Source organism: Amblyraja radiata, chromosome 2 (assembly GCF_010909765.2).
Source record: "Amblyraja radiata isolate CabotCenter1 chromosome 2, sAmbRad1.1.pri, whole genome shotgun sequence".
Classification (NCBI taxonomy): Eukaryota; Metazoa; Chordata; class Chondrichthyes; order Rajiformes; family Rajidae; genus Amblyraja; species Amblyraja radiata.
The window spans coordinates 136,515,868-136,543,242 of NC_045957.1; the positions used below are offsets into that span (position 1 = coordinate 136,515,868).

The 27,375-nt window shown below is 43.1% G+C and overlaps 1 non-coding gene across 1 annotated transcript; it reads right to left on the bottom strand.

Moving 5' to 3' along the window:
• Positions 1–6,149: 6,149 nt before the first annotated feature.
• On the bottom strand, positions 6,150–6,221 carry trnad-guc. The gene has a single exon. It is a non-coding gene; the product is annotated as a tRNA-Asp (tRNA).
• Between the last annotated feature and the right edge of the window lie 21,154 nt (positions 6,222–27,375).

A 27,375-nucleotide genomic window follows, 5' to 3' on the forward strand; every position in this document is an offset into this window, starting at 1 on the left:
CCAGCAGATCAGGCTTGAGGGACTGAGCTGCCACCCCAAGAACCCATACCAGCACTCCAGAAAGCGCCCCCCACTGGGCACCATTATTGGAATTGGTGGAGAGGTGGAATATTGCGTCCGGGGACCAGCCCTCCCGTGTGAACATGGGACCCAACGGGTCCCACTTTGTCTAATAATTAGTAATTACCATTTCATAATTTTAGTCAGGATAGGCAGTGCCTACCTTGCCCACCCAGGCGGCCCGTGCCAGGTACTTAGGTACGTTGAACCCTACACACCGAACTGTAACTCTCATTCTCCATTGATTGTCTTTCTAATATTTTCTGTACATATACATTTATAAACATTCGTTGTTTTTCACCTTAATAAAGAAATGAGACAAGATTCAATTCATCCGACCATTCCTCCCTCCAAAATTGCAAACTACTTGAGGCTGTGTTGCTGACTGGCACAGTCCAGACTGCAGGAGTATATAACCATATAACCATATAACAATTACAGCACGGAAACAGGCCATCTCGACCCCTCTAGTCCATGCCGAACACATAATCTCCCCTAGTCCCATATACCTGCGCTCAGACCATAACCCTCCATTCCTTTCCCATCCATATAACTATCCAATTTATTTTTAAATGATAAAAACGAACCTGCCTCCACCACCTTCACTGGAAGCTCATTCCACACAGCTACCACTCTCTGAGTAAAGAAGTTCCCCCTCATGTTACCCCTAAACTTCAGTCCCTTAATTCTCAAGTCATGTCCCCTTGTTTGAATCTTCCCTACTCTCAGCGGGAAAAGCTTTTCCACGTCAACTCTGTCTATCCCTCTCATCATTTTAAAAACCTCTATCAAGTCCCCCCTTAACCTTCTGCGCTCCAAAGAATAAAGCCCTAACTTGTTCAACCTTTCTCTGTAACTTAGTTGCTGAAACCCAGGCAACATTCTAGTAAATCTCCTCTGTACTCTCTCTATTTTGTTGACATCCTTCCTATAATTAGGCGACCAAAATTGTACACCATACTCCAGAATTGGCCTCACCAATGCCTTGTACAATTTTAACATTACATCCCAACTTCTATACTCAATGCTCTGATTTATAAAGGCCAGCACACCAAAAGCTTTCTTTACCACCCTATCTACATGAGATTCCACTTTCATGGAACTGTGCACAGTTATTCCCAGATCCCTCTGTTCACCTACATTCTTCAATTCCCCACCATTTACCATGTACGTCCTATTTTGATTTGTCCTGCCAAGATGTAGCACCTCACACTTATCAGCATTAAACTCCATCTGCCATCTTTCAGCCCACTCTTCCAACTGGCATAAATCTCTCTGTAGACTTTGAAACTCTACTTCATTATCCGCAACCCCACCTATCTTAGTATCATCTGCATACTTACTAATCCAATTTACCACACCATCGTCCAGATCATTGATGTACATGACAAACAAAAGTGGACCCAACACAGATCCCTGTGGCACCCCACTCGTCACTGGCCTCCAACCTGACAAACAACCATCCACCATTACTCCCTGGCATCTCCCATTCAGCCACTGTTGAATCCATCTTGCTACTCCACCATTAATACCCTACCATTGAACCTTCTTAACCAACCTTCCATGAGGAACCTTGTCAAAGGCCTTACTGAAGTACATATACACAACATCCACTGCTTTACCCTCATCAATTTCACGAGTAATATCTTCAAAAATTCAAGAAGATTAATTAAACATGACCTTCCAGGCACAAATCCATGTTGACTGTTCCTAATCAGACCCTGTTTACCAGATGCTTATATATATTATCTCTAAGCATTCTTTCCATTAATTTGCCCACCACTGACGTCAAACTAACAGGTCTATAATTGCCAGGTTTACTCTTAGACCCCTTTTTAAACAATGGAACAACATGCGCAGTACGCCAATCCTCCGGCACTATTCCCGTTTCTAATGACATTTGAAATATTTCTGCCATAGCCCCTGCTATTTCTACACTAACTTCTCTCAATGTCCTAGGGAATATCCTGTCCGGACCTGGAGACGTATCCACTTTTATATTTCTCAGAAGTGTCAGTACTTCCTCTTCTTTGATCCTCATAGTTTCCATAGCTACTCTACTTGTTTCCCTTACCTCACATAATTCAATATCCTTCTCCTTGGTGAATACCGAAGAAAAGAAATTGTTCAATATCTCCCCCATCTCTTTAGGCTCTGCAGATAGTTGGCCACTCTGACTCTCTAATGGACCAATTTTATCCCTCGTTATCCTTTTGCTATTAATATAGCGGTAGAAAACCTTCGGATTTACTTTTACCTTACTTGCCAAAGCAACCGCATATCTGCTTTTAGCTTTCCTAATTTCTTTCTTAAGATTCTTTTTACATTCTTTATACTCCTCAAGCACCTCATTTACTCCATGCTGCCTATAACTATTGTAGATCTCCCTCTTTTTCCGAACCAAGTGTCCAATTTCCCTTGAAAACCGTGGCTCTTTACAATTTTTACGATTTCCTTTCAACCGAACAGGGACATAAAGATTCTGTACTCTTAAAATTTCACCTTTAAATGTACTCCATTTCTCTTCCACATCTTTCCCATAAAACAAACTGTCCCAATTTACTCCTTTTAAATCCTTTCGCATCTCCTCAAAGTTAGCCTTTCTCCAATCAAAAATCTCAACCCTAGGTCCAGTTTTGTCCCTCTCCATAATTATATTGAAACTAATGGTATTGTGATCACTGGACCCGAACTGTTCCCCAACGCATACCTCTGCCACCTGACCCATCTCATTTCCTAACAGGAGGTCCAGTACCGCCCCTTCTCTAGTAGGTACTTCTATGTATTGTTGCAAAAAACTATCCTGCACACATTTTACAAACTCCAACCCATCCAGCCCATTTACAGAATGTGTTTCCCAGTCTATGTGTGGAAAATTGAAATCTCCCACAATCACTACCTTGTGCTTACTACTAATATCTGCAATCTCCTTACATATTTGCTCTTCCAATTCTCGCTCCCCATTTGGCAGTCTATAATACACCCCTATAAGTGTTGCTACCCCTTTCCCATTTCTCAGTTCCACCCAAATAGCCTCCCTAGACGAGCCCTCTAATCTATCCTGCCAAAGCACTGCTGTAATATCTTCCCTGATAAGCAATGCAACACCTCCACCTCTTGCCCCTCCAATTCTATCACACCTGAAGCAATGAAATCCTGGAATATTTAGTTTCCAATCACAGCCCTCTTGCAACCATGTTTCACTGATCGCCACAACATCATACTTCCAGGTGTCAATCCAGGCTCTAAGTTCATCCACTTTTCTTACAATGCTCCTAGCATTAAAATATACACATTTAAGAAACCCACCCTCTCTTATTCTCTGATTATTTTCTTTTTCTTCTCTCTCCCCTACATTTTGGGTCAGAGTGCTACCATTCTCTGCCCCCTGCTTCACACACTGACTGCTAGCTTTCCCAATTTGAGTCCCTCCCCCCAACCATACTAGTTTAAAGTCTCCCCAGTAGCCTTTGCAAATCTCCCCGCCAGGATATTGGTCCCCCTTGAGTTCAAGTGCAACCCATCCTTTCTGTACAGGTCGCACCTTCCCCAAAAGAGGTCCCAATGATCCAGAAACTTGAATCCATACCCACTGCACCAGTCTCTCATCCACGCCTTTATCCTCCACCTCGCTCCATTCCTACTCTCACTGTCGCGTGGCACAGGCAGTAATCCTGAGATTGTTACCTTTCCAGTCCTTCTCCTTAACTCTCTACCTAACTCCCTAAATTCATCTTTCAGGACCTCTTCTCTTTTTTTACCTATGTCGTTGGTACCTATATGCACCACAACCTCAGGCTCTTCTCCCTCCCATCTCAGGATTTCTTGGACACGTTCAGACACATCCCTGACCCTGGCACCAGGGAGGCAAACTACCATCCGGGACTCCTGTCTGCATCCACAGAATCGCCTATCCGACCCCCTGACTATAGAGTCCCCTATTACAATTGCCCTCCTCTTCTTTTCCTTACCCTTCTGAGCAACAGGACCGGTCTTTGTGCCAGAGGCCCGGCCGCTGTCGCTGCCCCCAGGTAGGCTGTCTCCCCCACCCTTACTCAAACACGAGTACTTATTTTCAAGGTGTACAGCCACCGGGGTATTCACCAGTCCCTGCCTCTGCCCATTGCCCTTCCTAACTGTGACCCAGTTTTCTGTCTCCCGTGGTCTTGGAGTGACCACCTCCCTGTAACTCCTTTCTATGACCTCCTCGCTCTCCCTGAGCAGACAGAGGTCATCGAGTTGCTGCTCCAGGTTCCTAACGCGGTCCCTTAGGAGCCCCATCTCGACGCACGTGGCGCAGATGTGGACGTCTGGAGAGCACTCAGACTCCATGACCTCCCACATCTGACATCCAGAACAGTGCTGAGAGATGCACTGAAGCTTGGAGCTGCCAATACAAAGTGTTTGTGGGGGTAAACCACAATCTGGGGTCCTTCCACTACTGGACATTGAGGGACTGGGTCCGGTGGGGACACCCCTCAAACAAAGGAAGGGATATCATCCCGGGGGGGGGGGGGGGGGGGGGGGGGCAGTGGCGTTTTGTGTAAGACAGGTGCGAACACTGTACGTCTATTTAATCTATAGACACTAAGAGTGCACAAAGAGTTTTTGCTTGGTTTTTGTTTTGTATATATTTTATATTACTAATAAACTTTAATTTTGAAACAAGAAATCTACTTGAGGGCTAGAAATTTGTTCTATGTTGTGCTTTTGATACAGACCTCAGTGTTCTTAACCTTGTTTTCTAAAATTGTGCTGTGTTCTGCATTAAACAGAATCTGTCAAAGCAGCTGCAGATGGTGTTTGGTAATTTTTTTGGCAGAAGGCTGGTGATATAGTGTTACTGCAATATGGTAGGCCTTTGTTACCTTCTGCTATTAGTGTGAGGTTTATAGAATATATTTGTTTTGGAAGAGCTGGGGGAAATCACCAGAGCAGAAGAAATAACTCGGTATATTTAAAATAACTAGCATTCTATTACATAAAACACAGGGGAAACAATTCATAATCTCATAGGATTTAAAACTATTTCAACTGCTGCTTCTGCAACATTTCTTTCCTTTAGCCTTCCCAAACAAATTTCTGTAAGAGCAATCCAGCCTTGCTGATCAACCTCTGTTCCACACTCAACGCTGGAATTTTCAATTAATAAATAGAGGCAGGAAGATGTTCTGGTATATTGAAAGTAGACAAAGTGCTGGAGAAACTCTGCGGGTGAGGCTACATCTATGGAGCGAAGGAAATAGGCAACGTTTCAGGCCAAAACCCTTCTTCAGACTGATGTAGGGTGGGGGTGGGGGGGCGGGAAGAAGAAAGGAGAAAGGAAAAGGAGAAGCCAGAGGGCTGAGGGAGAGCTGAGAAGGGGAGGAGACAGCAAGGGCTACTGGAAATTGGAGAAGTCAATGTTCATGCCGCTAGGGTGCAAACTGCCCAAGCGGAATATGAGGTGCTGCTCCTCCAATTTACGGTGGTGCTCACTCTGGCTGTGGAGGAGGCCCAGGACAGAAAGGTCGGATTCGGAATGGGAGGGGGAGTTGAAGTGCTCAGCCACAGGGAGATTAGGTTGGTTAATGCAGACCAAGCGGAGGTGTTCGGCGAAACGATCGCCAAGCCTACGCTTGGTCTCACCGATGTAGATCAACTGACATCTAGAGCAGTGGATGAGGTTGGAGGAGATACAGGTGAACCTCTGTCACACCTGGAACGACTGCTTGGGTCCTTGAATGGAGTCGAGGGGGGAGGTAAAGTGACAAGTGTAGCATCTCTTGCGGTTGCAAGGGAAAGTGCCCGGGGAGAGGGTGGTGCGGGAGGGAAAGGAAGAATTGACCAGGGAGTTACAGAGGGAGCGGTCTTTGCGGAAAGCAGACAGGGGTGGAGATGGGAAGAAGTGGCGAGTGGTGGGGTGCAAGGTGAGGACTAGGGGGACTCTGCCCTTGTTCCGAGTGGGGGGATGGGGAGAGAGAGCAGTGTTAAGGGGTATTGAAGAGACCCTGGTGAGAGCCTCATCTATAGTAGGGGAGGGGAACCCCCGTTCCCTGAAGATTGAGGACATCTCCGATGCCCTGGTGTGGAATAAAATATACTTAATACTCCCCGTCGGGGAATTGAACCCTGGTCTCCCGCGTGACAGGCGGGGATACTAACCACTATACTAACGAGGAAGCTACTAAAACGACTAAAAATTGTTGACTCCAACAAAAATATTAATACAACATATTCAGTGCGGCACTTATAATTCTAACACAGTTCATTTTGTGGCAATCAGAAGCCATAGTCCTGATATTATCATGGGGAGGGGAATGGATTGGGAACAGGAGAGGGGCAAAGAGTCTGCAATGTTGCATAGGATGATATCTATAGTTGAGCTCCATCTTGGCATCAAACATCTGCTGAAATGACACCCACTTGCTGATCCAATTTCCTGGGGATTGTTCAGTGGACTGACTACTGAGGATAGAGATAAATAACTGGAGTTATTCACAGCAGCAAAATTAAAAAAAAACACCATTAGAATAAGGGCAAAAGGTGATCTAGAACCTTCCGTTCTTACAACCCTATTTAAGGTGAGGGGGGGCAAAGATTTAATAGGAACCTTAGAGGGAACCTTTTTACACAAAGGGTGGTAGGTATATGGAATGAACTGCGAGAGGAGGTAATACCATGAGGCAAGTACCATGTTTAAAAAACATTTGGACAGGTACTTTGATAGGATAGGTTTAAAGGGTCTGTTTCCACACTGTATCTCAATGACTCTATGTCTGTTTCCCTGGAGGCTTTTCCAAGTGCTCTGATGTCAAGTCTTAAATGAAAAATGTAGCTATCTGCATGAAGAGGATATGGTTTAAACAAGTAATGGAAGAAGTGAGTGACATGGGTACTATCCGTAAATCAGTGTTGAAAATATAGCCAGTTTTGAAAATGTTTCAGATTTGACTTGGTCAGGAGGGGTTCTCTCCATCTCCTGCAGTCTACCCATTCCAGCTATTCTCACCGTTCCTGCCAAAGTACTCCTCACCTCATGGTTTCCTTAAATGGAATATTTCAATGCTTCACTTCTTATCCTATCTTCCAAAGCTCAATTCTCACATCTTATTTTGTCCAATGACAAAAAAATCCCACCGTTACCCCCATTCACCTGCACCCACCCTTAAGATTTATCAGGAACTCATACCATTGCCATTTGGATCATCGGCTTGCGAACTCAGCAATCCCCTCTGCGACTCTACCCTTAACTACTTGATCCATCGACCACAATCAGTAAGGATAGGTAAGGAAACATCCCCACAATAATTCTCAGTACTGGTGCCCTGCCAGGAAGCATTCTCAGCCCCATACAATATTCCCTATGCACTCACGAGTATGCGGCCAAATTCTGCTCTAAATGTATTTACAAGTTTGTAGATGACACCACTGTGGTGGGATGGATCACAAACAATGATGAGACAGAATACAGGAAGGAGATAGAAAGCTGTCACTTGATGCCAAGACAACAAACTCTCCCCTAATGTCATCAAAATGAAGGAACTGTTCACACCTCAATCTGTATTAACTGTGCTGAAGCAAAGATGGTTGAGTGCCTCAAGTTCCTAGGCGTAATATCACCAGCAATTTGACCCAATCATTTTGATGCTATCGTCAAGAAAGCCCACCAATGCATCTACTTCCTCAGAAGACTAAGGAAATTTGGCATGACTTAAATAATTCTTACCAAATTTTACAGATGCAACATAGAAATTATCTTATTGGTTTGCATCACAAATTGGTTTGGGAACTGCACTGCCAAAGACCACAATAAATTGCTGAGAGTTGTGGATACAGCCCATTCTATCACACAAACCAACCCCCCCCCCCCCCCCCACCCTCACTCCCACCCTCTCGTTGACTTTATCTGCACTTCACACTGCTTCAGGCTATAGGCAACATAATCAAGGACCACATGGCAGAAGATACAAAAACTTGAAAGCACGTACCACTAAATTCAAGAACTGTTTTGTCCCCACTGTCAACCAACTCTTGAAAGGACCTTTCATAAGCTAACATTATTATTGAAATAATATCATTATTGAAACATATAAGATTATCAAGGGTTTGGACACGCTAGAGGCAGGAAACATGTTCCCGATGTTGGGGGAGTCCAGAACCAGGGGCCACAGTTTTTGAATAAGGGATAAGCCATTTAGAACGGTGATGAGGAAACACTTTTTCACACAGAGAGTTGTGAGTCTGTGGAATTCTCTGCCTCGGAGGGCGGTGGAGGCCGGTTCTCTGGATACTTTCAAGAGAGAGCTAGATAGGTTTCTTAAAGATAGCGGAGTCAGGGGATACGGAGAGAAGACAGGGACAGGGTACTGATTGGGGATGATCAGCCATGATCATATTGAATGGCGGTGCTGGCTTAAAGGGCCGAATGGCCTACTCCTGCACCTATTGTCTATTGTCTATTGTCTATTGTCTATTGTCTATATTATGTATTCTTGATCTCTGCCTCCAGCACCACAGGCAGATAAGAGTTCGTCTTGGCATCATGTTTGGCACAGACATTGTGTGCTGAAGGGCCTGTTCCTATGTATGGCATGATTGTAATGAGGTTTGAATGACTTCTCTGGATAGCACACAAAACAAAGTTTTTCACTGTATCTCTCTGTGAGTGACAGGAATCATAATAACAATCCAGATAAATCATTGGAAGAATCTCTGGTCATAAGCAGCAGCACATTTTGATTACCAAAGATGTCGAGATTAGCACAGGGCACTGACAAGGTGATTGAATCATCTGCACACCTTGTATTTCACACAGAGAATGGATGGACTTCAATACAAATCACACATAAAACCATGAGAGGAATAGATCGGGTAGATGCACCGAATCTCTTGCCCAGAGTAGGGGAATCGAGGACCAGAGTACATAGGTTCCAGGTGAAGGGAAAAAGATTTAATAGGAATTTGGGAGTTACCTTTTTCATACAAAGGGTGGTAGATGTATGGAACAAGCTGCCAGAGGACATAGTTGACGCTGGGACCATCCCAAAGTTTAAGAAACAGTTAAACAGGCACATGGATAGGACAAGTTTGGAGGGATATGGGCCAAGTGCAAGCAGGTGGGACTAGTGTAGCTGGGACATGTTGGCCGATGTGGGCAAGTTGGGCCGAAGGGCCTATTTCCACACAGTATCACTATGACTCCAATTAACAACAATTCAAATTATTTTTTACTGCATTTTACACTGATAATAAATATTCTTCCCCAGATACATTTTCCAGAATTCTATGTTTAGGTTTATTATTAAACAGATAAGATATTCATACATAAATACACTCAAGTCAAACTCAAGTACAATAGATAGAGCAGAGGGGAAGATAAGGAAAGCAGAATATAGTTGACAGCATTGTAGCACGTTACAGCACATCAGAATATGTAAACATACTATGTTTACATATTCACATATTCTATTGTGCTGCAGCAAGTAAGAATTTAATTGTCTAGTCCGGGACAGATGACAATAAAACACTCATGACTCTTGACTCTTGATTCAGTTCCATAGATACATTTCAATGTCCACAATAGGGATGAAATGAATTGGAGAGTCTTGGACCAGAGGACATAACATCGAATTAAAAATATGTACCTTCAGAATGGAGATGAGAAGGAATTTCTTTAGCCAGCGTGTGGTGAATCTGTGGAATTCACGGTCACAGATGGCTGTGGAGGCCAAGTCCTTGGGTATTTTTAGAGCGGAGAATGACAGGTTCTTCACTATTAAGGGCGTCAAAGGTTACGGGAAGAAGGTAGTAGAATGGGGTTGAGACAGACTCGATGTCTCGATTGTCTAATGATCTTATGATAGGGGGCGCTGCACTGGCAGCAGCCTGTCGGCAGCGTGTCCGTTTTTCTTTCCAACTTTTTTAAATTTTTTAGTATGTTTAAAAGTCTGTTTTTAATGTTTCTTTGTGTGTTAAGTGTGGGGGGTGGTGTGGGGGGGGTAAGGGGGAAATCGTTTCGGCCGCCTCTTCCATGGAGAGGCGATTTTTTCAGGTCGCCTCCCCCGTGGCCTAACAGCAAGGATCGGCGCGGACTTTCCCGGAGATGCGCCCGGAGCTTCAGCGGCGGGCGCAGCGTGGACTCTCGGCGTGGAGCGGGTGAGACCTCGCTGGAGGGGAGCGCTCCGTTACGCTGGCCCGCGGCAGCCGGCAGCCTGAAGCCGCAGTCTGCAGAACTCCAGCTGGTGCGGCGTCTACAGCCCGGCATCCCTCGTGGAGGACCCGGGGAGAAGAAGAAGCTTCCCCCGCCGGCCCGCGGCCGTCTTCTACCGCGGGTGCGGCATGGACTTATCATCTCCCCTGGAGGGGAGCTTCGACCGCCGGCCCTGCAGACTGCGGTGCTTCCGGCTGCGGCACGGCAGGTACTTTAAAACTTTGACCGCCGGCCTGCGGCCTACACCAGCCTGAAGCCGCGGTCTCTGGTTGGGAAGAGCCGATCCTGGACTCACCTTGACTTTGACTTTGTCCCTTACCATCTGGACGCCCGCAGCAACGGCTGCGGAGGGTGGAGGTCCCGACCACGGGGGGGAAATGGAGGACTGGCCAAGCTCTGTGCCTTCCACCACAGTGATGAATGCTGTGGTGGATGTTTGTGTAACATTTTTATTGTGGTTGTGTTCTTTATTACTGTACCGCTGCTGGCAACCCAAATTCCACCGACCTTGGTTGTGTGGCAATTAAATTATATCAAAATCAAAAATATTATAATGTTTTAGCTCATTTTACTGAGCATTTCAGCCCTGTCCACTGCCCTTGCATACATCACATCATTGCAACACCACCAGCACCAAATTCTGTCATCAGTCATTGAAGGTCCAAGGTTATTTAGAAGGATGAGAGGAAATCTTATAGAAACATATAAATTTCCCCGATGTTGGGGAAGTCCAGAACCAGGGGTCACAGTCTTTCCAGGTGCGGCAGAGGTTCACCTGCACCTCCTCCAACCTCATCTATTGCATCCGCTGCTCTAGATGTCAGTTGCTCTACATCGGTGCGACCAAGCATAGGGTCTGCTCGGTTCGCAATAACCAACTTGATCTCCCTGTGGCTCAGCACTTCAACTCCCCCTCCCATTACGAATCCGGCATTTCTGTCCTTGGGCCTCCTCCGTGGCCAGAGTGAGGACCACTGTAAATTGGAGGAGCAGCACCTCAAATTTCGCTTGGGCAGTTTGCACCCCAGCGGTATGAACATTGACTTCTCTAATTTCAGGTAGTCCTTACTTTCTCCTCCCTTTCCCAGCTTTCCCTCCGCCCTCTGGCTCCACCTCTTCCTGTCTTCCTCCCCCCCCCCCCACCCTCATATCAGTCTGAAGAAGGGTTTTGATCCGAAACGTTACCTATTTCCTTCGCTCCATAGATGCTGCCTCACCCGCTGAGTTTCTCCAGCATTTTTGTTTACCATCACAGTTTAAGAATTAGGCCATTTAGGACTGAGATGAGGAAAAACCTTTTCACCCAGAGAGTTGTGAATCTGTGGAATGCTCTGCCACGGAAGGCAGTGAAGGCCAATTCACTGGATGTATTCAAGAAAGGGTTGGATATCGCTCTTAGGGCTAATGGAACCAAGGGATATGTGGAGAAAGCAGGAATGAGGTACTGATTCTGGACAATCTGTCATGATAGTGACGGTTGTTGCAGTTGTACAGGGTCTTGGTGAGACCACACCTGGAGTATTGCGTACAAGTTTGGTCTCCTAATCTGAGAAAATACATTCTTGCCATAGAGGGAGTACAGAGAAGGTTCACCAGACTGATTCCTGGGATGGCAGGACATTCAGATGAAGAAAGACTGGATAGACTCGGCTTGTACTCGCTAGAAGGTAGTTGAGGCCAGTTCATTGGCTATATTTAAGAGGGAGTTAGATGTGGCCCTTGTGGCTAAAGGGGTCAGGGGGTATGGAGAGAAGGCAGGTACAGGATACTGAGTTGGATGATCAGCCATGATCATATTGAATGGCGGTGCAGGCTCGAAGGGCCAAATGGCCTACTCCTGCACCTATTTTCTATGTTTCTATGTTTCTATGTCTTGGCCATCCATTCACTGCTTGCTCTTTCACCTACATTGGCTTCGTTGCCTTTGACTTTTCATCCTTGCTTTCAAATTTGTTCGAGCCTTACCCTTTGCTGCCCCAGAAACATCCTTGTCCACTGATCCTCTGAGATCCCTGTGCCTTTCAGTCCCTCATTCTCATTCAGACTTCCATGACTCTACCATTAGTAGCTGTGCTGGTGAGGCCTGTATTTTAAGCTTCGCATTTCTTTCTCCCCATCTCCCTACCTATTTCTCTTCCTCTGAGTCATTCCTTGAACCCTACCCTTTCACCATGCTCAACAGATCAATGTAAAATTCTATAATATAATATTCATCAGAGGTTCTTTGCATTTTTAACCACGTTAAATTAATTTACAAAAACGAGCTGAGCATACTTTTAATCGCTCAGCTGCATCCTTTCACAGACGACTACCTCCTTCTTTCTGGTTAAATATCTGTTTAAAGGTTCCTTATCTCTGGCATGTACCTGGTCAAATTAAACACTGTTGACTCTAAGCATATGTTCTGTTTCTTTCATCTGATTCTGTCTAAGCTGCTAAGAAATACCATGTGTAGCAGTGTAACTGCACATTTCAAAGGTATATGATTCGCCTCAGATTTCATTGTTCGCTTACGAATGTTCGTCGATCAGAAAAAAATGGTTTGCTAACTTCCTCACATAATAGCTGTATATAGGACACTCAGAGTTGTCATTAGTGGTGAAGTAATGAAGAAGACTCCACTGGGTTTCCTGAGTTTAGTTACATCTGTTTTCTGTGAATCGAGAATTTTAGCTAAAATGAATGGATAAGATGTTAACTAGAGTTATAGAATCATAGAGTGATACAGTGTGGAAACAGGCCCTTCGGCCCAACTCGCCCACGCTGGCCAACAATGTCCCAGCTACACTAGTCCCACTCGCCTGTGCTTGGTCCATATCCCCCCAAACCTGTCCTATCCATGTACCTGTCTAACTGTTTCTTAAACGATGGGAGAGTCCCAGCCTCAACTACCTCCTCTGGCAGCTTGTTCCATACACCCAGCACCCTTTGTGTGAAAAGGTTACCCCTCGGATTCCTATTAAATCTTTTCCCCTTCACGTTGAACCATGTCCTCTGGTCCTCAATTACCCTACTCTGGGCAAAAGACTCTGTGCATCTACCCGATCTATTCCTCTCATGATTTTGTACACCTCTATAGGATCTCCCCTCATCCTCCCATGCTCCATGGAGAACCAAAAGACCCAGCCGACTCAACCTCTCCCTAAAGCTCACACCCTCCAGTCCTGGCATCATCCTCATAAATCTTATCTGAACCCTTTCAAGCTTCCTATAACATGGTGCCCAGAACTGAACACAATATTCTAAATGCGGTCTCACCAACGTCTTATACAATTGCAACATGACCTCCCAACTTCTATACTCAATACTCTGATTGATGAAGGCCAAAATGCCAAAAGCCTTTTTGACCACCTTATCTGCCTGCAATTCAACCTTCAAGGAACCATGCACCTGTACTCCCCGATCCCTCTGCTCCACAACACTACCCAGAGGTGTACCATTTACTGTGTAAGTCCTCCCCTTGTTTGACATCCCAAAATGCAACACCTCACACTTCTCTGTATTAAATTCCATCAACCATTCCTCTGCCCACCTGGCCAATTGATCCAGATCCTGCTGCAATCGTTCACAATCATCTTCACTATCTTCAAACCCACTAACTTTTGTATTATCATATTTTGTTGGTGGAAAGGTTGAGAAATAGATGTTGTAAATTTACGATGACTGGCAAAAGATGCAGATGTGTCAAAATAAAAATTATATACACATCGGTGATGATTTGAACTTCACTATCTGAATAACAGTCAATGTAAACTAATTAATCCTGGCCTGGATAGAGTGAATGTGGAGAGGATGTTTTCACAAGTGGGAGAGTTTAGAATAAAAGGACATACATTTAGAGTAGATGAGGAGGAATTTCTTTAGTCAGAGGGTGGTGAATTTATTGCCACAGACGGCTGTGGAGTCCAATTCATTGGGTATTTTTTAAGTGGAGATTGACAGGTCCTTGATTAGTATGGGAGTCATTGGTTATGTGGAGAAGGCAGGAGAATGGGGTTGAGAGAGAAATATAGATTAGCCATGATTGAATGGTGATGTAGACTCGATGGACCGAATGGCCTAACTCTGCTCCTTTAACTTATGAACATATGAATCTGACATCTTGAAAGAGGAGACACAAGGAACTGCAGGTGCTCGAATCTTGATAAAACACAAAGTGCTGGAGTAACTCAGTGGGTCGGCGATGGGTAGGTGATGTTTCAGGTTGGGTTTCAGACTGAAGAAGGGTCCTGACCCAAATGTCACCCCTCCATTCCCTCCACTGATGCTGTCTGACTTGCTGAGTTACTCCAGCACTTCCTGCTTCAATCTTGAAAGGGGAATTGGGAAAGGTAATTATGGGAGGAAAGGTTTTGAGTGTTAATCAGATAAGTTACGAAACAGGGCTGGCTGCTTGGTTCCTGCAGAGACAGGAAGAAATGGACAACATGGCCTTCTTCCATGCAGTAACAATTCCAGGATCCTATAATAACTATGATTATAGCAGGGTGTGGATAGATTTGTCCGTTCAAATTTATAATATGTCTATCGCAAACTTTGGCATCAGTCCTCAGCTGTTGATGAGGAAAAGGCTAACTGGGATGGGTGTGCATTGGACACATCCTGAATCTCTTCAATTTATTCATGTTACAGGATGTGGGCATTGTTAGCCAGCACTCCCTGAACCATTTGTTCATAATCCTCAAGGAGATGATCGCGAGCCTTTTTTTTCAAAACGTAGTAATTTGCAGCCAAATAACAACCCCAGAATAGCTTCCTGGGCCAACTCAGAAGTCACGTGAGAGTCCACCAGTTTGGGTTGGGACCAAACCCACTCAGACCCGGGGCGATCAACAGATTGAGTGAACCGGCAGTTACTTTGCGACCATCTGACATCTTTATGAACGAGATTTTGTTTTCTTAATTCAGGTTTTCCAACTACCATGGTGGTATTTGAACTTGCTTTCTCTGCATCTTTGGCCCAGTACTCCGAATTACTAGTTCAGTAACATAACCACTGTAATAACACTTGCCTTGAAAAGTTATATCTCAGTATTCTTCTCCCTCAGCAAAAACAATTATGTCGTATTTCTTTTTACGGTTAAAAGCTCTCACTTAAAAACTTTCTTTCATCCTTCTTTCTCCGGCTAACCATCTCTCAAATCAGTGACAAAGAAATAAAAAAATTCTCCAGCACCCATGAATAAAAGGTGCAGAATTTTAATTTTTAAATCTTTCTTTTACAGAAAGACGGGTTCAAATCCAAGGTAAGAAAATTTGCTTGACACGAGATTTACGAAGGATCCAAATTACTTGATCTCCAAGAAGAGAACCAGGGAATGTGTGAAAGCAAATAATTTTGTCAGTCAGAATTCTATTTACCGAATGACCCTATACCCAATGAAGCTCACAATGTAGCAGTCCCCTGAGATGCACATTAATAGAGTTGTTAACTTTTGCCCCTTGCCTTCCTAATTGGAAACAGGACAAACTAAGACATGCTTTCAGACTTGTGAAATAGGCATGCAACATTTTCCCATGCATTTCCACAGATAACAGCAAAAAGATAGGTTCCAAAATAGATTAACTCTCAGAAAGTTTTATGAATACGTCAGTCAATATTATGTTCCTTCCTTTGAATTTTGAAAGGTGTCAATGTTAATTTTAGAGATGTTTTTTTCCCCCCAAGATGTGTTCTGTGACAATAACTTGATTTTATGGGTAATCAGCTGCAAGTTGAATGACAGATTCCAAAATATGGAAGCTACTATGCGGGGAAATGTATAGTTTCGCAATATTATTGTATGTGAAAAGAATAAATTAATCGGACGATATTTACCAATTGAATGCAGATCACAAGGAGTCAGGCAAACATTGTTTTCAAATCGAAAGCTGCCCATATGGACAGGATGTACATAAACCAATGAATAAACTCTCTGTACCTCTATACATTCGGGAAATCATTCAAGAACTAAGAACAATGAGGTAGTTATTGTGTGTGTTAAGTATTCTCTTTTGTGATGGCTGACCCATAAATAATGTTCATTGTTATGTATAAAAGGTCACGGTTACCTGTGATTGGGCGGAGCAGAGAATTGACAAGTTAGATATCATCTGTGTTGCAATTTGGGACTTTCTGTTCTGAATGTTTCTCTGGTAAAGATTGCCTTTTATTCTTGCATGATGACTGGTAATTTAAAATGTCTGGGGATACAGAAATAAAGCAGACAGCTCTTTATATACCCTTATAAATTAACAAGGGAATATTAGAGAGTCCTTTTTAATGAGAACATCTGCTTTCTTCCATAACTGAATTTTCAGAAATGACAGGCAATAAAACGATAATTCCAGTGGGATAGTCATTGTAAAAATGATAATTTCTATGTGGGATAGTCATTGTAAAGTCAATATTTCCCATAATTGATAAAGAGAAATTTGCAGTTTATGTCATATTTATAAATATTTATATTTCATTAATTCAGATAATGAAAAGCCAATGATTGGTATTTAAAAGGAAATACTTGCCATATATATTTTCTCTTTGTTCCTGAAAATTACAGCTTGGGGTGCTTTTTAGTTTATCATTCTCGCTAATAAAGATATTTTATTTATTTTTTACTAACAAGTTCATTATTAAAGTACTTGTGCACATTAGTTACTGCAGCATCTGAAACATAAAGAATGAATCCTATCCATTTTAATCCCTCTCACTCCACTGAATGCAGGTGAAATCAATATATGGGTTTCATTCTGTATTTTGTAGATCGACCAAAGCAAGGAAACACGGAAAGTAAAGTGCTTGACCCTGTGAATAAAACAGAGGGACATGACTGCATATGTGAGAGTCCTTTTAGGTCTCTCAAAAGTGGTATATTCCCAGAAGTGGTTATTGAAGCTAATAATATTTCTTCAGAACCTAAGAAAAACATATTTTACGGAGAAATCTGCAGTGCCTAACTTTTTCTTCAGATCCATGGTTCTTTGATCCCACTCAAGCACTTGGCTCCTGTGTGGCATGACACTTGTTTTTTTTAAAAAGCTCCTCACAGTTCAGAACGAACCATACTGTTTCGCCATGTGTGAAGCCTTCAGTCAGGTCTTCCTGCTTCAGACCGCATGATAGATGATTGTGCTTCTCCTATCTCTAGTGGCGGTAGTGGAACCCCTTTTCCCCCGACTAAGAAAAATAGATGAAGCTGCCAGGACAAATAACCGAAGAACAAAAAAAAAACGGTAATGGTTCACAATAATTGTGGTGTTTATACATTCCCATGAAGTCCAGACATCAGTTCTGCAGCCCATGATATCTGGGATGTGTAGCATTCTTTTTAAATGACACAAACTCTGCAACAGCGTGTCAGACAGGGAGCAACAGAGACTCACATTTCTAGAGATACGTTGATATGTACTTTAGTTCCTGAAGTCCAAGAGGACCTGCAATGTCGGCCTCAGAAGTACTGATGCAGACACCTGCCTTTTCACCTCCGCTCCCTCCCAAGAACAGCTACTTAAGAGATTGGAAACTATATACAGCTGAGTTATTATTTTGCCAATCAGTGTGATCGTCAGCTATTCCACACCAAAACACTTCATGCAAAGTGCTAATTTTAATGTAAATAATTCCTCCAAACATTGCCAGATGTATTCAAAGATAGCATTTCCTACTCTTTTGATACACAGAATCAACCCAACAGTCATTATTACCCCAAAAGGCATTATTAACCCAAAAGGCATTATTAACCCTAAAGGCATAAAATACCCCCCATGTTGCACTCTACATTTTCGACCTTGCAAAGCTGAAAATTCCCAGTTGTATTTTGATGCCACATCAATGTTAAGGGTAATTTTATTATGGGAATAAGCCATGTTCGACTAATATATTTGTCCAATCTCAACATATTGCCTCTAATAACTTCCTGTTGGCTAAAAGTAAACACTAGGTCTCTGCAGGTTAGAATGCTCTCAGCGAAGAAAAGTTATGGCTTTAGAAACATAGAAAATAGGTGCAGGAGTAGGCCATTCGGCCCCTCAAGCCAGCACTGCCATTCAATGTCCGATCATCCAAAATCAGTACCCTGTTCCTGCTTTCTCCCCATATCGCTTGATTCCATTAGCCCGAAGTGCTATATCTAACTCTCTTGAAAACATCCAATGAACTGGCCTCCACTGCCTTCTGGCAAAGATTTCCACAGATTCATAACTCTTTGGGTGAAAAAGTTTTTCCTCATCTCTGTCCCAGCACAGTTTATTCTTAAACTGTGACCCCTGGTTCTGGATTCCCCCAAATCGATCCATTCTTTCATCATATGTCAGTCCTGCCATCCCGGGAATTAACCTGGTGAACCTAAGCTGCACACTCACAATAGCAAGAATGTCCTTCCTCAAATTAGGTGACCAAAACTGCACACAATACTCCAGGTGTGGTCTCACCAGGGCACTGTACAACTGCAGTAGGACCTCCTTGCCCCTTTACTTAAATCCTCTCACTATGAAGGCCTACATGCCGTTTGCTTTCTACACTGCCTGCTGTACCTGCATGCTTACTTTCAGCGACTATACCTTCATGCCCACTTTCAGTGACTTTCAAGTGGCTTTGACCACAGTTCAGTGATGTCTGATGGAAATATTCATTGCTCAACAATTGATGAGTATTGTGTGAGAAGGCTGCACCTGATACTCTTCACATTTCAATAAGCTGCGGACACATGATATCAAGAATGGCCAGATAGATGAAGCCCCAAAGAACACGGTACATAGAAACATAGAAAATAGGTGCAGGAGTAGGCCATTCGGCCCTTCGAGCCTGCACCGCTATTCAATATGATCATGGCTGAACATCTAACTCAGTATCCTGTGCCTGCCTTCTCTCCATATCCCCTGATCCCTTTAGCCACAAGGGCCACATCTAACTCCCTCTTAAATATAGCCAATGAACTGGCCTCAACTACCTTCTGTGGCAGAGAGTTCCAGAGATTCACCACTCTCTGTGTAAAAAAAGATTTTCTCATCTCGGTCCTAAAAGACTTCCCCCTTATTCTTAAACTGTGTCCCCTTGTTCTGGACTTCCCCAACATCGGGAACAATCTTCCTGCATCTAGCCTGTCCAACCCCTTAAGAATTTGGTAAGTTTCTATAAGATCTCCCCTCAATCTTCTAAATTCTAGCGAGTACAAGCCAAGTCTATCCAGTCTTTCTTCATATGAAAGTCCCAGGAATCAGTCTGGTGAACCTTCTCTGTACTCCCTCTATGGCAAGAATGTCTTTCCTCAGATTAGGAGACCAAAACTGTACGCAATACTCCAGGTGTGGTCTCACCAAGACCCTGTACAACTGCAGTAGAACCTCCCTGCTCCTATACTCAAATCCTTTTGCTATGAATACTAACATACCATTCGCTTTCTTCACTGCCTGCTGCACCTGCATGCCTACTTTCAATGACATAGAACATGGCAGCAGAGGAACAGTGTCCCACAAGGTCTGTGCTGGACATTATGTCAAGTTGCACTAATCTCCTCTGCCTACACATGATCCATATCTCTCCATTCCCTGCATATCCATGTACCCATCTAGAAGCCACTTACAGAGAAGTGTGAGGTGTTGCATTTTTGGACATCTAACAAGGGCAGGACCTACACAGTAAATGGTAGGCCAATGGGAAGTGTTGTAGAGCAGAGGGATCTAGGAGTGCAGGTGCATGGTTCCTTGAAGGTCGAGTCGCAGATAGATAAGGTGGTCAAAAAGGCTTTTGGCACATTGGCCTTCATCAGTCAGAACATTGAGTATAGAAGTTGGGAGGTCATGTTGCAATTGTACAAGAAGTTGGTGAGGCCGCATTTAGAATATTGTGTTCAGTTCTGGGCACCAAGTTATAGGAAAGATATTGTCAAGCTTGAAAGGGTTCAGAAAAAAATTCAGAGGATGTTGCCAGGACTACAGGGTGTGAGGTATAGGGAGAGGTTGAGTGGGCTGGGTCTCTATTCCTTGGAGCGCAGGAGGATGAGGGGTGATCTTATAGAGGTGTACAAAATCATGAGAGGAATAGATCGGGTAGATGCACAGAGCCTTTTGCCCAGTAGGGGAATCAAAGACCAGAGGACAGGTTCAAGATGAAGCGGAAAAGATTTAGTAGGAATCCGAGAGGTAACTTTTTCAAACAGAGGGTGATGGGTGTATGGAACAAGCTGCCAGAGGAGGTATTTGAGGCTGGGACTGTCCCATCATTTAAGAAGCAGTTAGACAGGTACATGGATAGGGCAGGTTTGGAGGGATATGGACCAGGCACAGGCATGTGGGACCTGTGCAACAGGGACATGTTGGCCGGTGTGGGCAAGTTGGGCCGAAGGGCCTGTTTCCACACTGTATCACTATGACTCGATGACTCTCTATGACTTTAAATGCCACTATTGTATTTGCATTCACCACCACACCTGGCAGCGCATTCCAGGCAATCACCGCTCCCTGTGTAAACAACTCCTCACACATCTTTAATTTTTTCGCCATTCATCAGAAAGCTATGCCTCTAGACTTCGAATTTTCCATCCTAAAAAAAAATGTTATAGACACATAGAGTGATACAGTGTCGAAAGAGGCCCTTCAGCCCATCTTTCCAACACCAGCCAACAAGTCCCAGCTACACTTGCCTGCGTTTGGCCCATATCCCTCCAAACCTATCCATGTACCTGTGTAAATGTTTCTTAAATGTTGGGATAGCCCCAGCCTCAACTACCTCCTCTGGCCGTTTATTCCATGCACCCTTTATGTGAAAAAGTTACCTCTCAGATTCCTACTAAATCTTTTCCCCTTCACCTTAAACCTTTGGCCTCCGGTCCTCGATTCACCTCCTCTGGCAAGAGACTCTGTGTATCCACCTGATCGATTCCTCTCATGATTTTATACTCTAATGCCCCTGTCCCACTTAGGAAACCTGAACGGAAACCTCTGGAGACTTTGCGCCCCACCTAAGGTTTCTGTGCAGTTCCCGGAGGTTGCAGGTGGTTGCCGGAGGTTGTAGGTAGTGGAAGCAGGTAGGGAGACTGACAAAAACCTCCGGGAACCTCTGGGAACCGCACGGAAACCTTGGGTGGGGCACAAAGTCTCCAGAGGTTTCTGTTCAGGTTTCCTAAGTGGGACAGGGGCATTAGTATACTCTAATAGGTTCTAATTGTCCATCCTATCTGTGCCTCTCATAATTTTATATAGTTCTATCAGGTCTCCCCTCAGACTCCGATTCTCCAAAGAAAACAAAATTTGTCCAAACTGTCTTAATAGCTAATACTCTCTGGTTCAGGTACCATCTTGGTAAACCTCTTCTGCACTCTCTCCAAAGCCTCGACATAGGGTGGAGGTTTCCACATAGTGATTTCATTGACAAAGCCTTAGGAGCACATGGTTGAAAAATGTGAGAGGGCAATTTAAATGTTTTAAATGCTGAAACTGTTGCTGCTGGAAATGTGTAACAAAAATGAATAATATGGGAATATTCAGCATTTCAGGCTGTCATACCCACCCCACCTTCTCTATTAACCCTCTCGTCCCACTCCCACCCTCATACATATACACTATCCTGATCCTGATTTTACTTGTTTTAAGCTCTCTGTTAGACATTGTTAATAATTAATATTTTTTAGACTTCCATTTTATTCAAAGATTCTTTCAGATTCTTTAACAGCAACTCCCAAAGCTATCACCTCCACCATACAGAAGGGCAAGTTTCAATGAGGTCCCCCCTCAACCTTCTAAATCCAAGTGAGAAGAGGCCCAGTGCTGTCAAACGCTCACAATATGCTAACCCACTCATTCCTGGGATCATTCTTGTAAACCTCCTCTGGACCCTCTTCAGAGCCAGTACATCCTTCCACAGATTTGACTTGCAAATTAACATTTTGGGAATCCTGCACCAGCACTCCCAAATCTCTTTGCACCTCTGATTTCTGGATTATCTCTCCATTTAGAAAATACATTAGTCACCTTAATAATATCTTTATAATGAAAAAAACAATAATAATCATGTATAAATAATAAATAAATAATGTTTTACTATTAATTTCTTTATTATAATTGATAATAACAATCTTCAGTGGGCTAATTGCTTTGGGGAAGAATTTCTGGCCTTGTCAGGAAGCCTTTATCAGGTCAATGAATAAAGCAAATGATTAAAAAAATCAATTTGGAGCTAGCTTTTTGAGCCTAATAGATTGAAAACACAACAGGAATAAAAACAAGTAAGGTTGGAAATACTCAGCTGATCGTGCAAGATCTTTGGAGATAACCTGCAATATTAACTCTGTTTCTCTCTCTGCAGATGCTGCATACTCTGTTGATTATTTCCCACAATTTCTGATTTTTTTTTTTAATCTCAGACTTCCAAGATCTGCCATTTGTTGAATTTTGAAATCACAATAATTTTGATCACAAGTATAAAACATGAAATGATTAAACTGACAGTTCATTTTAGATACAATTAAAATGCACAAAAATGTTTTTCAGGCCCGACAATTTCCTGTCACATGTTTTACATTCAAAATTAAAGCTGTTACCATGTTAGAACAAACCAGGCAGACTTTCCAAAGCGGCCATGGCACATCTAGCTGAACATTACATTTTATGTAGCAATGTGTATTGATTTGCAAATCACAATGCTACGGTCTGGTGGTGCTTTTGCTTCTTAAATATAATCCAACAGTACAAGTACAAAGGCAAAATGAATGCGATATTGATTTTTTTTCTTCTGTAATTTCCAGATTTAAAACCAAACCACACTAAGAGAATAAACATATGCTGATTATAATGATCCAATATGAATTGACTTTTGTGTGTTTTCAAACACCACCTCGTTTGTTACTAATTAAGAGTCACTTGGAGGCCACACAGTGGCTGCTGTGGGAAATGGAAAATAAATCATCCTTATGTAGTTGGCACAACTAGTCTAAGGAGGGGGCTACAGGGTTTTGTCAGGCAAGCCTTTACTGTTTGTCTGACTTCACAATCACTAGGGACTGCCTGATGAAATGATCGGAGCAGCTATTAAGATCCTGTTTCTTGATGAGCATAAGAATTTAAATTACAAAAGCAGCTCAAACATATATAATAAAAAACTGAGATTTTGAGATTCTGGGTAAAATTAACAACTTGTGCATTTTTGATTGGCTTCTTTATATTCTGGCAACAAACCAAACTAGCAAATGTTTCTGCACATTATTTAAATATTTTGTAGTTATCTTAAATTAGATTGAAGAGTATCTTTTAAAAATGATTCACATTTTACATCCTACATGAAGTAAAATGTTTCACAATCTATGAAAAAACACATTAGGGCGGCACTGTGGCGCAGCGGTAGAGTTACTGTATTACAGTGCTTGCAGCGCTAGACCCGGGTTCGATCCCGACTACAGGTGCTGTCTGTACGTAGTTTGTACGTTTTTCCCGTGACCGCATGGGTTTTCCCCGAGATCTTCGGTTTACTCCCACACTCCATAGATGTACAGGTTTATAGGGTTAATTGGCTTGGGTTTGTATATTTGGTATAATTGTCCCTATTATGTGTAGGACTCAATGGGCCAAAGGCCCTGTTTCCACACTGTATCTCTAAACTAAACTAAACATTTAAAGGATTAACTGCTTTGCTGCACAGGCAATATCAGCCCGTGCTTTTGTAATTGAACGAGTGGGAAATCATAGAATAAAATTTATTTAGAAAAGTAGCTCCATTTTGAATGACATTTTCATCCACTTTGACAATTGCGACCAACTCTCTATCTCTTTGCATTTTTACTGAAAATGTGTCTAATTTTGAGTAAACAGATATTTCAGTCTTTTATTGACATCTCCAATCATTTCTATTATGAGTCCAAGGAAATCTTATTAAGCCAGTACCTTCTGCACTTGAGCTCCTCCCAGCTTATTTTGTTGTAACCCACCATAGACCTTGTCTGACCTTGTTGCTTCTATTTTCTACCTCAACGACTGCCATAATTTTACACAGTCCTCTCCTCATACTCTCACTCCCATCCAATAAGGTCATAAGTGAGAGGAGCAGAATTAGGCATTCGGCCCATCAAGTCTACTCCACCATTCAATCATGACTGATCTATCTATCTCTCCTCTCCCCATTCTCCTGCCTTTTCCCCTTAACCCTCCCACCCGTACTAATCAAGAATCGATTTTTCTCTGTCTTAAAAATATCCAGTGGCTAGAAAAAAATCCATAGATTCACCACCCTTTAAACAAAGAAATTTATCCTCCTCTCCTTCGTAAAGGAACATCCTTTAATTCTGAGGCTATGACCTCTAGTCCTTGACTCTCCCACTAGTGGAGACATCCTCTCCACATCCACTCTATCCAAGCCTTTCACTATTTGGTACTTTTCAATGAGGTCCCCCCTCATTGTTCTAAACTCCAGCGAGTACAGGCCCAGTGCCATCAAACGCTCATCATATGTTAAACCACTCATTCCTGGGATAATTTGTGCATCCCATAATTATTTTTTGCATAGTCCCACCCCCTATATAAAAAAAAGAACACTTCCATCAGTGGCATAAAATACAAAACAGAAAACATGTTAGAAGTGAAATGGGCATGAGACTGAATAGTGTTAATGAACCTGTTACATTAAAGAAGAAAGAGGAGTTAAAAACGGTGAAAGAATCAATTAAAAAATAATCAAAAATGGATCATAGTGTGTGGAGAGGTTTTACAGGTCATCAGGTCAGTCCACACGTCATTCTTCCAATAGACCATTGGTAGTACGAAGGTGTCATCCTGGAGGGTGTGCCAGTATTTCAATCGCTCTCCAAGTCCTGTCTTACCGTTACCTGCTAACTAACCAGGCCGGGTTGCTGTCACAGTTACCAGCAAATGTATTCAATGTCACTGTCCAAGGTCATTGGCATTTGAACCATTGCCAGCAGCCTTCTACCAGCCATGATATGGTCACTGGGGCATCACTGATAGGAGGACTAGGACAGAAAGGAGCAAAGGAAGACTCCTACTGTGGTTCAATGGTTTAATGGTACTTTATTAACACATGCACCTAAGTACAATGAAATTATTTTTTGCACACAGTTTAGTTACAACCTTGCTATACATTAGACACAATCATACTAAGTATAAGAGTGTAAGGTAGTAGACCACACTGAATCCGCACACAAGAGTCTCCTTGTTTTAAGTGGCATACTAAAGGTATAGAAACAATTGATATTGTATATATTTTTTGTATATATAGACTTATACTTTTTTTGTAGCAACCTTTATGCTTGTAGGGTCTAAGAGTTACAGAGAGAAAACACTCAGACTGTAACAACACCTCCTACACTCTTGGGGCAATTTACAGTGTTCAATTATTACGTAGAACGTAGAACATGAAACATAGAACAATATAGCATAGGAGCAGGCCCTTCGGCTCACAATGTTTGTGCCCAACATGATGCCCAGCTGAACTAATCTCTTCTGCCTGCCCATGATTCATACCCCTCTATTCATAGAAACATAGATAGAAACATAGAAAATAGGTGCAGGAGTAGGCCATTCGGCCCTTCGAGCCTGCACCGCCATTCAATACGATCATGGCTGATCATCCCACTCAGTATCCTGTACCTGCCTTCTCTCCATACTCCCTGATCCCTTTAGGCACAAGGGCCACATCCAACTCCCTTTTAAATATAGCCAATGAACTGGCCTCAACAACCTTCTGTGGCAGATAATTCCACAGATTCGCCATTCTCTGTGTGAAAAATGTTTTTTCTCATCTCGGTCCTAAAGGATTTCCCCCTTATCCTTAAACTGTGACCCCTTGTTTTGGACATCCCCAACATCGGGAACAATCTTCCTGCATCTAGCCTGTCCAAACCCTTAAGAATATTGCACGTTTCTATACGATCCCTCCTCAATCTTCTAAATTCTAGCGAGTACAAGCCGAGTCTATCCAGTCTTTCTTCATATGAAAGTCCTGACATCCCAGGAATCAGTCTGGTGAACCTTCTCTGTACTCCCTCTATGGCAAGAATGTCTTTCCCTGCACTTCCATGTGCCGATCCAAAAGCCTCTAAAATACCACTATCGTATCTGCCTCCACAACCACCCTGGCAATGCATTCCAGGCCTCCACCACTCTCTAGATAGAAATCTGCTCCACACATCTACATTAAACTTTCCCCCTCTTGCCTTAAGGCAATGCCCCCTAGTATTTCATTTTTCCACCCTGGGGATAAAAGGTTGTGACTATCTACTCTATCTATGCCTCATACTTTTATATATATCAGGTCTCCCCTCAACCTCCTACATCCCAGAGAAAACAATCCAAGTCTATTCAACCTCTCCCTATAGCTGAAACCGTCTAATCCAGGCAGCATTCTGGTAAACCTCCTTTGCGCCTCTCCACAGCCTCCACATCTTTCCTGTAATAGGGTGGAAAATAAGATGTAGAGCATACTTGCCTTCAGCTGTCGAGGCTTTGAATATAAGAGTCAGGATGTCATGTTGTAGCATTACAAAATCTTGGTTAAGCTGCATTTGACGCATTGTGTGTAGTTCTTTTTTTTAAAATATTTGTTATTAGAAGCAAACATACAACAATTCAGTTACATATTATAAATATTCCATGTGTATCAGTCGTACATTGTTAATATTATCAATTGTAGATTGGTTCTGCTTCTAGTTTTTTTTTAAAGAAAGAAAGTAAGAGAGAAAGAGGGAAAAAAAACACAAATGTCAAGATAAAAAAAAGAAAGGAATGATTTTACAATACAATACAATTCAATTTATTGTCATTTGGACCCCTTGAGGTCCAAACGAAATGCCGTTTCTGCAGCCATACATTACAAACAAATAGACCCAAGACACAACATAATTTACATAAACATCCATCACATTGCTGTGATGGAAGGCCAAAAAAACTTATCTCTCCCCCCCCCCCCCCCCCCCCCCCCGATGTCAGAGTCAAAGTCAAAGCCCCCGGCGGGCGATGGCGAATTGTCCCGTGGCCATTAAAGCCACGCCGGGTGATGCAAGGTCGCGCACCGGGTCTTGGTGTTAGAGCCCCCGGCGCGCGCTCGCAGAGTCCCGCAGCCATTCCAAGCCGCGCGGGGCGGTGATGTAGGTCCCGCTCCATGAGCTCTTCAACCCCGCAACTCGGGCGGGAGAAGTCGCCGT